Raw genomic sequence first — 12,227 nt, 5'->3', positions numbered from 1 at the left:
CGGATCTGCCAGAACACCCGTTCCTCAAGCAGAGGAACTACATGCATTGGTACTGTAATTTTTAGATAATCACAGAGAGAAGAAACTAAAAACAAAAGCATCACATGATTAATTAGTGGTATATAATGTTTTCTCTTGCATTTTTCCTTTAAAAGGGCTGACAACTTAATGAATATTGTATTCCAAACTTGTAGCATTTCTTCCCAATCATCCAGTAGGTCTTCACAGGTGCTTCTGCTGTGTGCATACTGTGTCTGTCCAGTCAACCCCTAATACTCACTCTCCCACCCCTGCTTAAAGGGGTTGTCCAGTCCCTAATTGATTGCCTATCTGCAGGATAAGCCATCAAAAGCTGATGGGTCAGGTGTCCAACTCCCGGGACACCCGCCGATCAGCTGTTTTGAAGGGGATGCAGCGTGCATACAAGCGCTGCTTCCCCTTTGTTTCTACTTGCTCCCTGTGAATCGTTGACATGGATGTAGCGGCGATTCACAGGTATTGCAGTCTTCTTTTCCCATGCACTTCAATGGGAGAAGAAGGATATCCTGGAGGATAGGCCATGAATTTTTAGGGAATGGACAACACCTTTAGGTAAACATTGAGGACAACACAAAAAGTGATCAACATAGAACAAAAGCATTAATTAAAACCGCAAAATCCTTTTTTATTATAGTAGATGTCAAGACAAAAGTCCAAATCTCTTCCACATAACATATTGACCATATCCACATCCAGTGACAGGCCAATAATCTCAACAATTATATCCCTATAATGGATATCACAAAACAGTTATGACATGTTTCATCTTCCACATTTCTTTAAACATTTTTTTACATTTAAACATCAAAGCTAAATGTCTTTAAGGAGCTCAAGACATGGGCTGCCAACAACGAGACACCCTTATGGCCTCCTGGTCAGAGGCCAAGAACACAGACCAATCATCCATGGCATTTTCAGGGAATATCCAACTTCAAATAGCCACTACCTAATCATATTTATGAATAGAAGTAGAAGAAAGAATAAAATTCTATGTCACAGAACATTGGTAACACTTACCCATTCTGATCAATGTTATTCTGCAGGAATTCACCAGCTAATTTGCATAAAAGTCCCGTTTTTAATGTCAAGAATTACAATGAGGTTTATTTGTAGCGTACATATGGAGAAAACGGAAACAAATGTCTTTTTGGAATGTAGCTTTAAATCATGAAGGCCTTAATGAACCAGTCATCAATAAAAACATCGTGGGGGTTTTGTAAGGTACAGATTGGGTTTTTTCTGCAATTCCCTCTTGTATTAAAACTTAAGTAAACAAAGAGTAAGTACCCATTTGCTTTCTCCAAAGGCGAGACACGGCGAGTAGATTTTTAAAGTCTCCCAACACCATTTGCTTGTATTTGTACTGCAGAGTGTTATCCTTGCCATTTCCCTCATGAACATTACTACCATTAGCCTCAAGTTACACATAAACCCTTGCACATGCCTAGAGGAACACTTCACCCTTACTGATTAGGTCAAGACTTTACCATATGATAAAGAGAAGTTGCAGCCATTGATCATTACCCTTCTATATTACCTAGGTAGTGGAAGTCTCTTACAACATATCATTTATCAGAGACCCAAAGGTTTGTTCTCAATTATTCTGATATCTCAACAAGCATCCTTCATCTCGGAGAAAGTATCCACAGATAATGCATATGGGACTTGGGATCTAACTGGATGGATTTTGTATAGTAGCAGCTTATTTGTGGAGTTCTGTGCAACCAATTATACTAGAACCAAAACCTCATCAATATCTAAATTCCCTGAATGCCAAAATTCATTATTTACCCAAGATGCTCTGGTATGCCCAGAAATACATGAATCACCATGGGGTCTGCCTTTAGCCCTCAGGCAAAGCGTTGAGTAATGCAGCATATTTACTTTTACAGCCAGTTTCTACCGTTACTACGTTTGCACTACTGCACCTTCTGGGTGGTGCCAACAGTTTACAAAAGTGGGCAACATGCCCACGTTATGTAATACAAACACTATACAGGTCATCTGCTTAAAAGAGCAAAAAATGTGTGTTAAAATACATCAGAGGAGACTTTATTAAACTCAAAAGCAATCAGTCTAGCGGGGAACACTTGAAAACGCTTTTGGCTTGCAGCTGTCTTGTGCTGCCAATAATGTGTATCTGGAAGCATTTCAAACAGAATTGTTGCTAAAGTCAAATGAACATAATTGTGATCTACAGGATATTTGCTTCAGATAACAGAGGCAGCTGAAAGGGAAAAACATCTGCATAAAATAAAAGTTCAGATACACTAATATAGATTTTACATACAAATTTGCAAAGTTTTAGTTAGGTTTTTTTCATAGTTTAGCAATGGAATTATAAATTCTATTCCTACCTATAACGGCTACCAACCAGAGATGGCCAAAATATTGTGGCATTTGGGAGCCAGTTTGTCTTTTTTAGTGGTCAGGCAATAAAACAACATTTTAAAGACATTAACAGAAAACAATCCAAAAAGTTAGGGGCCAGCAGCAAATTTCTAGGTGCATAGTCTACCGCACTCCTGGGAGTCGTTCACGAATGCTAGGTAGTAGACATCTACATACATTTCCCATTTAGGCCACCAGCTAAAACATCAACAGCAGATAGAATCTGCAATAAAGTTAGTGACCATGAAATAAAGAAACTCTGTTCAAGTGACGGAAGTCAGACAAGATCTTGGATATGGTGACACATTGAAACCAAAACAACTGAAATAACACCAAGTTTTTGATCTGCAATCTGTTGAAAGTGGCTGTCATTCCTGAGGCTGCCTTCTCACCAATGAACCCAGCAGATAATTGCTCACTTATCTGCACGCTGGAGAACATGCTTGGTTGGCCAAAGAAATGTGATCACTTTGTTGTCTTCAAACATAAAACACTACTACTAAAAAAAAAAAAAAAAAAAGTTAAAATACGGAAAAGAATGCTAAATTGTCAAAGTGAAACAGAGAAGGTAAAGAAACTCCAAGAGAAACAAACAATAGTGGACACAATCTGGTTTTCTAAGAAACAACCACTCTATAATAACAAAACTAGAAAATGGTCTTCAAAACAAGGGATGATCACACAATACCCAAACATTTCTTGAAAACAGAATACATGAGCCTTGAAACAATTAGTGTTTAGCATATTTTCTAGATTAATACCAGCGGACCCCGAAGCTTTTCACAGTATACAAGGGAGCCTCCCGACTTTCCACCAACAAAAGATGTAAGGGAAAAATGAGAATTGGGCATGTTGGATTTAAACATGCTGGATCCCTTGTCTTCTAAAGCTGGCCACAGACTTATGGATATAAACAGATTTTCTAAAGAATCTGTTCACGTAGTTTTACACGGCAGATATTTGCCTGTGTACACAACCTTTTAAAACGAGCGCCAATCAATAGTACATCTTGTCAATCGGCGCTCGTCAGCTCCATTAACACAGAGAAATGATCGTTAAAATAGAGATAAACGATAGTTACTACAGTTTTTCATCCCCAAGCAATTACATCATGTCGGTAGCACACCGGGTACTGCAGACTAGCGACCATTTATTTGGCTGCATAAAAGTTGCAATCAGTTGATACACCGGCTTTTGCTTGTTCATTGACCGATCTTTGCCCTGCTTACACAGGGTAATTCTTGGGATAAAGCGTTGATAGGAACATTCGTTCACTCAATTATTGGCCTGTGTAAAAGGGCCTTGAAGGGGTTTTCCAGCCAATAAAAATTGATGGCCAATCTTCAGGATAGTCCATCAATAGCTGATGGGTTGGGGTCCAACTCTCGAGACCCCCGCCAATCAGCTGTTTTGAAGTGGATGCAGCACTCGTACGAGCACCGCTTCCCCTTCATTCCGGTCACTTGCACACATTATGAATTGTCGACACAGCAGTAGTTCACAGTATTACAAATTGTCGACACAGCAGTAGTTCACAGTATTACAACGTTCTCCCATTGAAGTGAATGAGAGAAGGTTGTAATACTTTGAACCGCCACTACGGCGATTCACAGTGTAAGTAAGAGAAATTAAGAAAATGCAGCATTCGCATGAGTGCTGTGGCCCCTTCAAAGCATCTGATCAGTGGGGGTCCCGGGAGTAGGACCCTCACCCATCAGCTATTGATGGCTTAAACGGAGGATAGGTCATCAATTTTTATTGGCTGGAAAACCCCTTTAAAGTACCAAAATGACAATCAGACAGGTCTTCACATTTCAACTTACTTTGTTATGTAATGATATACAGGCTACACTTTCACATAATGAAATCATAATCTATTATCAAGCATGTTTACAATCCTACAAATTGATAGTAGGTAATCTGTTTAGAGGGAATGTCCAGTTTAGAAAAACACTTTTTTAAACAAATTTTTATTGATTTTTAAAACTATTACAAAGTAGAAAATGTAACATATCAAAAGCGATACATGTGAAAAGATAATGTACAACAACAACTGCATACATCACATGAAATGACAGTATATGAATTGTCCGATAGCATTAACACACATTTTTATATACTCTTAAAGAAATTCTGAGTTAAAGGGGTATTCTCACCTTAGACATTTTTGCATATCTCGTGGATATCTGAAAGATGCCCTGGGACCCATACTTATCTAAAGTGCAGCGGCCACCTGAGACCCATCCTGCCTGCATGGTCAGCTGTTTTCTTACCTCCAAAAGGAATCATTGGAGTGAGACACTCAGCGTGGCCACCTCTCCTGGCGGGAGGAGAGTTGGGTAACCCCTGGTCTCGGGATAGGTGTGGGTTCCAGGAGCTGGGATCCGCATCTATCAGACATTTATGGCCTCTTGGCTATAAATGTCGGAGGTGGGCATACCCCTTTAATAAAGGCAGGTCCTCTGTTCAGGATAATAGACAGAATGAGCACCTCTCACTCTGGATGAGTGGTCCTGCATTACACAGCCCATTGATATTAAAGGGCACAGTATAATAATGAATTTCTTCTCTGGTGGCACTGTAGAGAAATTGAACACTTACTGAAAGGTTTCCCCTACAGATTACAGCTGATCGCTGGGGGTCACTTTGTGATCTGCTTAGTGTCAAGGGACCCTTAAAAAAATAAAATAAAAAAAAGTAGTAAACTAGTGAACACCCAACCCCCCTTGTTAATATGTGATGAAATTTACTGTAATGTTGTGTATCAGCTTTTATCTGTAGCGACTCGGTTCTGAGCCACCAGGGTGTCACGAGGGTCTTCATTCTGACTCCCTGCATCCTAAAGCATCTGCTGTAGCAACCTGAAGTCAGGTTCTCATTGCAAGTCAGAGTCTCGATGTGATTCTCAGACTGGATATGACAGTCTGACCTCCGGTTCTACAGCAGATGCTGTAGGATTCAGGGTGTCAGAATAAAAATCACGTGACCCCCAGAACGGCTTTGAGTAAAATAGAAAACCAGATGAGCCAATATCACATTACACTACATTTCACCACGTGTTAAACAGGGGAATGGAAAAAAAAAAAATCTACTGGAGTGCTACTTTAACAAGTAAGGATTGTCCAAAGTGGAGTCCCTTTAAGGGTCAGTTCACACACTGCGTAAATACTGCGGATTTTCCGCAACAGAATTATTTGCGGAAAATCCACAGCATAACACAATAGCAGCAAAGCGGACGAGATGGAGCAAACATCTTTCACACTGCGTAAATACTGAGTGGAAGAAAACCCGCTCAGAAACGGACATGCAGTGCAGAATTTTATTCTGCATCATGTCATTTGTATTTGCGTAAACGCTGCCTATTTGTTGCGGGTTTTGTTGAGGCAAAACAAAAATAACTGCAACTCAGATTAAAAAAATATATATATAAATATATATATATATATATATATATATATATATATTACCCAGAAGTCTGTGTTTCTTCCTCCAGGCCGGCCTCCTGGGATGATGCTTCATCCTATGTGACCGCTGCAGCCAATTACAGGCTGTAGTGGCAGTCACATTGGATAAAACGTCATCCTAGGAGGTCGCCTGGATGACATCAGAGGGATTGCCCTTGGGATAATGTTTCATCCCATGTGACTGCCTCTGCAGTAGTTTAATGTGATGAAAAAAAAATCCCAGGAGGCCGGTCTGCTAGAGTTTTCCGCAGCGGACATTCCAGGCAAAAAAACTGCACCAGTTTGGTGCGGTTTTTCGCACGGAATTCACTAAATCCACCAGGGCGGATATGCAGTGTAACGTTACGAAACGTATCTGCCCTGTGTGAACTCAGCCTAAAAGGACAATTATTTTTCAACAAATAAAATGAGTACGCAATCCAATGTTGCTTTAAGTCGAGGTTGCTACATCTATGACTTAAAACAGGCGACCCATCTGTTTTAATAAAATACTAAACACTCTTGGTGAATACAAGCATTAATTATGCAGTGGACACCGCTGGGCTTATAATCACATAGAAGCCTGCTCTATGATTAAAGTGTGATAAACACATGGTACATGACTGTATAAGCTTGGGGCACTATATGGTTCGGAGCAATAATCACTAACATCACTTTTGTACAAAAACATGGATCATTAAGTTCAATGTGTAAAGCTGCTAACTAAAACTTAAATAACCATTACAAGATACAAATTTCCTAGAAAAAAAACAAAACGGAAGAGTGTTTTACCCTCTGTTGGTAATCCCATTTTAGGAGTGTTATCCCTTTTGGTTAGATTACCCCGTTATTATGGTTTTGTAAACATAGCACTTGTCTGGATTGAACTAGAGCTTCATGCTGGAAGTTATCTGGAATAAATCATGCAGGGCTTCCGTTATAGATTCGGACTACCATATACTCTTTAAGAGACAAAGTTGCATGAACTGCCCGATGTCCCGCTTGCACCTTAGCCATAAAGTTCAGAAATGCGGGCATGGTCCTAGACTTCTGTATTTAGTAAGGAGCGGTCATTACAATATTCATATAGCTCAAGATGCCGGTTTATAAACAGAAACTTGACATCTATCAATTCTACATGTTTTTACCAAACCTTACAATTTTATAGAGACAATAGACAACAGTGGTAGCGGCCTCCTCTTGTAATGACTTTAAGGGAAACGTCCACCTTTGAACAATAAATATCTGCATATAAACGTGGAGTAACTTTGTACATACATTGCATTATTTAACGTGTACTGATCCTAAGATACAGCCTATATTATAGCCCAGAGCTACATCCACAATAGTTGGTTGCTATTGGAAACAGTCGACAAGCTCTTTGACAAACACACCCATAAGTGCCTAGCAGAGCTTCTCTAATTCAGCGGGAGTGTTTCTTTCTCCCATACACACTTTTACAGGAAGACTTGCACTTGTGACGAAAATTAAGGGAACTATATTCAAAATGCATATCAGTATTTTGTCTACATATTATGGAATTCTCGGCAGAGTCTTTATGCTGCTAGCACAGTGATTGAGAAGGGTTGGTCATATGGCTTATTAGGGGAAGTTCAGAGTTTTTTTACGCGGAAACCGCGCCGCAAAACTCCGCGAAAATGCCTCGCATTGTTTTCAATGGGAGGCGGAGGCGTTTTTCCCCCACGAGCGGAAAAAACAGCTCTTGGGAAAAGGAAAGGACATGCCCTATCTTCGGACGTTTACGCCTCTGACCTCCCATTGACATCAATGGGAGGCAGAAAAAGCGTATATCATGGCGTTTTATGCCCGCGGCGCTCAATGGCCGTGGGCAAAAAATGCCGCGAATATCGGCGTGCCGGCAGAAGAAAATCTGCCTCAAAATTCCAAACGGAATTTTGAGGCAGATTTTCCTCCTACAAAAAGCTGTGAACCCTTAAGGCTATGTTCACACGGGGTATTTTGCCGAGTTTTTTGACGCGGAAACCGCGTCGCAAAACTCGGCAGAAACGGCCCGAGAACGCCTCCCATTGATTTCAATGGGAGGCGTCGGCGTCTTTTTCCCGCGAGCAGTAAAACTGCCTCGCGGGAAAAAGAAGCGACATGCCCTATCTTTGGGCGCTTCCGCCTCTGACCTCCCATTGACTTCAATGGGAGGCAGGAGAAAGCGTATTTCTCGCTGTTTTATGCCCGCGGCGCTCAATGGCCGCGGGCAAAAAACGGCGCAATAATTGCCGCGAAAATCGGCGTGCAGGGAGAGGAATATCTGCCTCAAAGTTCCAAACGGAATTTTGAGGCAGATATTCCTCCCCCAAAATACTCCGTGTGAACATAGCCTTAAATGTTTGTGTGGACGTATCTGACAGCATAAGGACAGAAAAGTTAAATATTTTGCTAAATATTTGTGCACATGTTGGTCTTGGCTATTCAGACTATTTTAGAGCTTGATACATTGTTGTGAAAGATGCATAGTATAAATAACTCAGCAACATCCTTCAACTAGCAGCCAAGGCCAGCCAAACAATGAGAAGAACAGCAAGATATTGGTTCTCTAGATTTATTACATGAATTATGTGCAGGTAAATCTCTCTACAGAGAACAGCAGTTCCATGAAAACGTAGACAGTCACATTTCAGCTCAGGTGAACGTCTCACTGTAAACACATGGAAATAAAACTAGTAAAAAGAAAATATATAGGACTGGAAAAGGCCTCATCCTTAACTAGGGAATTTGCCAGAAATAATTACCTTTGCTATTAACACAGGCCCAAAGAGAACAGAAGTCACAGACTAATGAAGGTTTACTTCTCTGCCCCAGTTCCCTATAGGATATTGAAGAAAATACTTTTTTTAACCATACATCTGCCTTTAATCTTAATAGCTCAACTATTAACTTCTCATAGCATACAACATGTTTTCTTCTTGAATGGATTGTGCATATCCACAGAAAATAAAAGTTTAACTCAATCCAATTCTTACAAACAGCAGCTCCCTACACGTAGGATTTATATCACATGATAAACGCTTTTCCTTGTCTATGCTTTCTGTGGCAGAACAGATTGCATCTGTCACTGGAGAGATAGAAATTGCTATTTTCTCCCCTTAACACCCCCTAGACACTGGAAACCATAAACAGAAAAAAAAATGCTTTGATAGCAAAGCAGCGCAACACAGATAGATTCTGTCCTCCAATAAAATAAAAATTATGGGATGCAGTCTATAAGATATTAAGGCCAGGATCACACACAATTTTTTGCACCAAAGCCAGAAGTGGACCCAAAAGAAAAGGAAAGGTATAAGGAAAAGACTAATGCAAAAAAAAAAAAAAAACCTCTATGTGAACATATCCCAACACTGCATATTGCAATAAATATCGACCTTCTTATGGACAGATATAGGATGGATTCTCTTATATGCCCCAGCTTTACATAGTCGTCCACCCTCCCACTCACCAAAGCAATCAAGAAAAGCCTTATAGTGTTTCCTGGCTCTGATTGCATGGAGAATTACTATAGCATCACCCACATCCCCTTCCATCAGACCCCCAGCAGAGGTACAATGATAGATCTCTGTCCACAGGCAAAGATAGTCACTAGAACAGTATATTGAAGTCAGACTAAACTGAACCAGGCTTGACAGGATGATAAATGGTCACTGTTTAATATCTCCAGCAAGAGCAAATATTGCTTAAGAGACCAGATTCCTCAGACGCCACATCATTCTCCCAGAGTTCTGCTCATATAGCAGGCAGACAAGTATCAAACTCCACTACAAGTCCTAGAATCCAAAGGAAGAGGACGCTGAAAAGGCAAGTTCCCAACTTTTTAGCAATTTAATATTGAAGTGTCTGCCTATATGTAATAAAGATGACCAAACCAGTCTGAGGTCTCCCAGTGGGCTAGTAGATTTCCTTTACAATGGCAAAAGGCTAAAACTTTGACACCTAGTTAAAGAAAATGGTGAAAGCAAAAGCTTATTGGGATAGGACCAGTTGTCACCAAAGTGACAGAACAGCTGAATTCCCACATCTGGAGTCTCATTTGGGCAAACACTCTGAAACTCACACCCTTTTATAATGTTGGCCTGCTAAAAAGACAGATGGAAGCTCTCTGCACTAAAACCACACACTCGGGTCATGTATGCAGACATAAAAAGTGCAAATAAAGTCCATTTAGAAAACAGACAATGTACGCACGCATATTTAAAAGTATAAGTGGTGCCCACATACAGTATACCCAGAGAAAGGAATACAGTCTGCTGGCATGCACAGATTAGAGGAGAAATATCTGCCCCAGATTCAGATGTTGAGAGCAATGGGAACCAGATTATATTCCGGGAATGGCTGCCATCCACCCCTGCCTGCCCCTCCTTACGTCTCTGCCTAATAATCAATCATGTAGTTCCAAGACTTCCCTAGCACTAAGCGAGAATCAATAACTGAATTAAAATGCATTATCCCCACTGAGAGGTCAGAATAGAAATACCAGCGCACTAAGTGAATAAACATTATAGAAAGTTTAGATAGTGATCTTGAATTGCGGGAGGCTGGAATGTCGTCCTGGACATCACACAATGTGCATGCGATTTTAGTCGCTCTATTCAGTGGTCAATGGAAATTGCGCTTCTTGCGAAAGTGTCCATTGACTTGTATAGCATGCAGCTAGAACAGGGGAGTTATTTTTGAAGCCTGACGTGTCGCAGTTGCGTTGCATCCACTGAGTGACTATATGTCGTCCTGTAGAACGCGACGACATGCGACAGCTCCTGCAGACAGAAGTAGTCCTAGCGGATGCTGGTTTTTCTAGGCTGTCCACATTGAAGCTGTATCTGCTTTTTCTATCTAGCACTATGGAGATAGAGAGCCTAGCATTACTAGAAGTGTTCTAGAAACCTTAAGCCTCCTTTATATCCCCTTAGGGAAAAGAGTTTCCAACAAGAGAGGATTTTCCAGCTCATTCATTCTGACACATTTCCAATACATGGGATTACGTTTATATCTGAGTGTTTTTACATACAAAACGCAGTTATATAGAACAATGACAGACACAATTACAATAAAACAAATCCACATTATCTGGCCATGAACCTACTATCATGCCTATTTAAGGGACATGTGATTTAACGATCAGCCTCACCCCTCACTTCCCTAAGGAAATGCCATTTATTTGCAATAAGATCAACAGCTCTATTATATGGTTAACACTACCCGGCGCCAGATGAGGCGGCCACACTCAAGGGAACAGTCGTTTCTGCACCGATGGCCATAAACTATTCATTCCAGCGCTGTAATTTATTTGCTTAGGACGGCTAATAACCTCATTGTTATAGCGCCAGGAACATCGCAGCAAACAGCAGCCGATCACAGAACTTTACTAATGACTTTCTATGCGACCCCATGTAGACAACATAGAAAATTCACAATACAAGCGCTATAGCCATCTGACGCCGGCAGGGGGAGCTGCAGAGCAATGAGCCGCGGGACTCCTCGGAGTGAAGGGTTAATATAGCAACTGGTGCCCAAACTAAACTAAGACAGGGGCTAAGGGTCTGGTTTTCGTAGAGCCTGTTGGTCCCGTTAAACTAATTAAGTCTCTGAAGCATTTCTAGGTGACAGAAAGCGCAGGGTGGCTGACATTCCTCCGCACATCCCCCTTCCAGCCGTCCAGACATTACAAACCAGGCAGCAGACGCTCACTAGTGCCAGCAATGCCGAGGACCGTAAAATGCAATAAGGGCATTGCAACTAACAAGAACTGTGTAAAGACACGATACATAGCAAGCGAACAAGTAAACAGCAACCTACCATTCACTGTCTGTAGTAGAACGCACGGCAGAGTATCCCTGTGCAGTGTACGGAGAGTCCTGTCACACAAGCACATTGATAAAAGCAACGCTCCAAGCCACCAGCCTCCTGTAGCCTCCAGTCAGCGTGGGCTGCCGGCTGAGCCGTAGAGTAATATCACAGCCTGTAGGTGAGTTCGCTCCTCACTGACTAGTGTGCTGCCAGCTCTCCACACAGCTAGCCTGACAAGAGCTCTCCTCCCTGCCCATTGGCTCCGGCGCACAGCTCCCAGCCAATCAGCGCGCAGACTGATATGAAGCTCAGCGCAGTCACATTCCCCCGCAGCTATTACTGTCCCTGCAGGGGGTGCCTATCCGCACAATGAGGAGGCTGCTCCGCCTGTCCAGACGTTGTCACCGTGCGGTCACCTCAAGATTGCAGCGTATGAAGACGAGGAATGTATTCTAAGTTCACCGGTGCAAGACACAGCAGTATCTTAATTGCCTTTCTTTTCATATACAGCTAGAACGGAATTCCCCCACATGAAGAACCAGG

General features: G+C 41.6%; 1 protein-coding gene across 1 annotated transcript in view; it reads right to left on the bottom strand.

Annotated features, from left to right (window-relative positions):
• The window catches only part of PRICKLE1 (prickle planar cell polarity protein 1), a 68,960-nt gene extending 57,041 nt beyond the window's left edge, over positions 1-11,919 (bottom strand). Inside the window, exon 1 of the mRNA XM_075857046.1 lies at positions 11,694-11,919. The gene's annotated coding sequence lies outside the window, so the exon portion shown is untranslated. The remainder of the gene's footprint in view (positions 1-11,693) is intronic.
• Between the last annotated feature and the right edge of the window lie 308 nt (positions 11,920-12,227).

The sequence above is a fragment of the Rhinoderma darwinii genome, chromosome 3, assembly GCF_050947455.1.
Source record: "Rhinoderma darwinii isolate aRhiDar2 chromosome 3, aRhiDar2.hap1, whole genome shotgun sequence".
NCBI lineage: Eukaryota > Metazoa > Chordata > Amphibia > Anura > Rhinodermatidae > Rhinoderma > Rhinoderma darwinii.
Note: the sequence above shows the minus strand (reverse complement) of the source record. Positions and strands in the feature narration are given on the sequence as shown.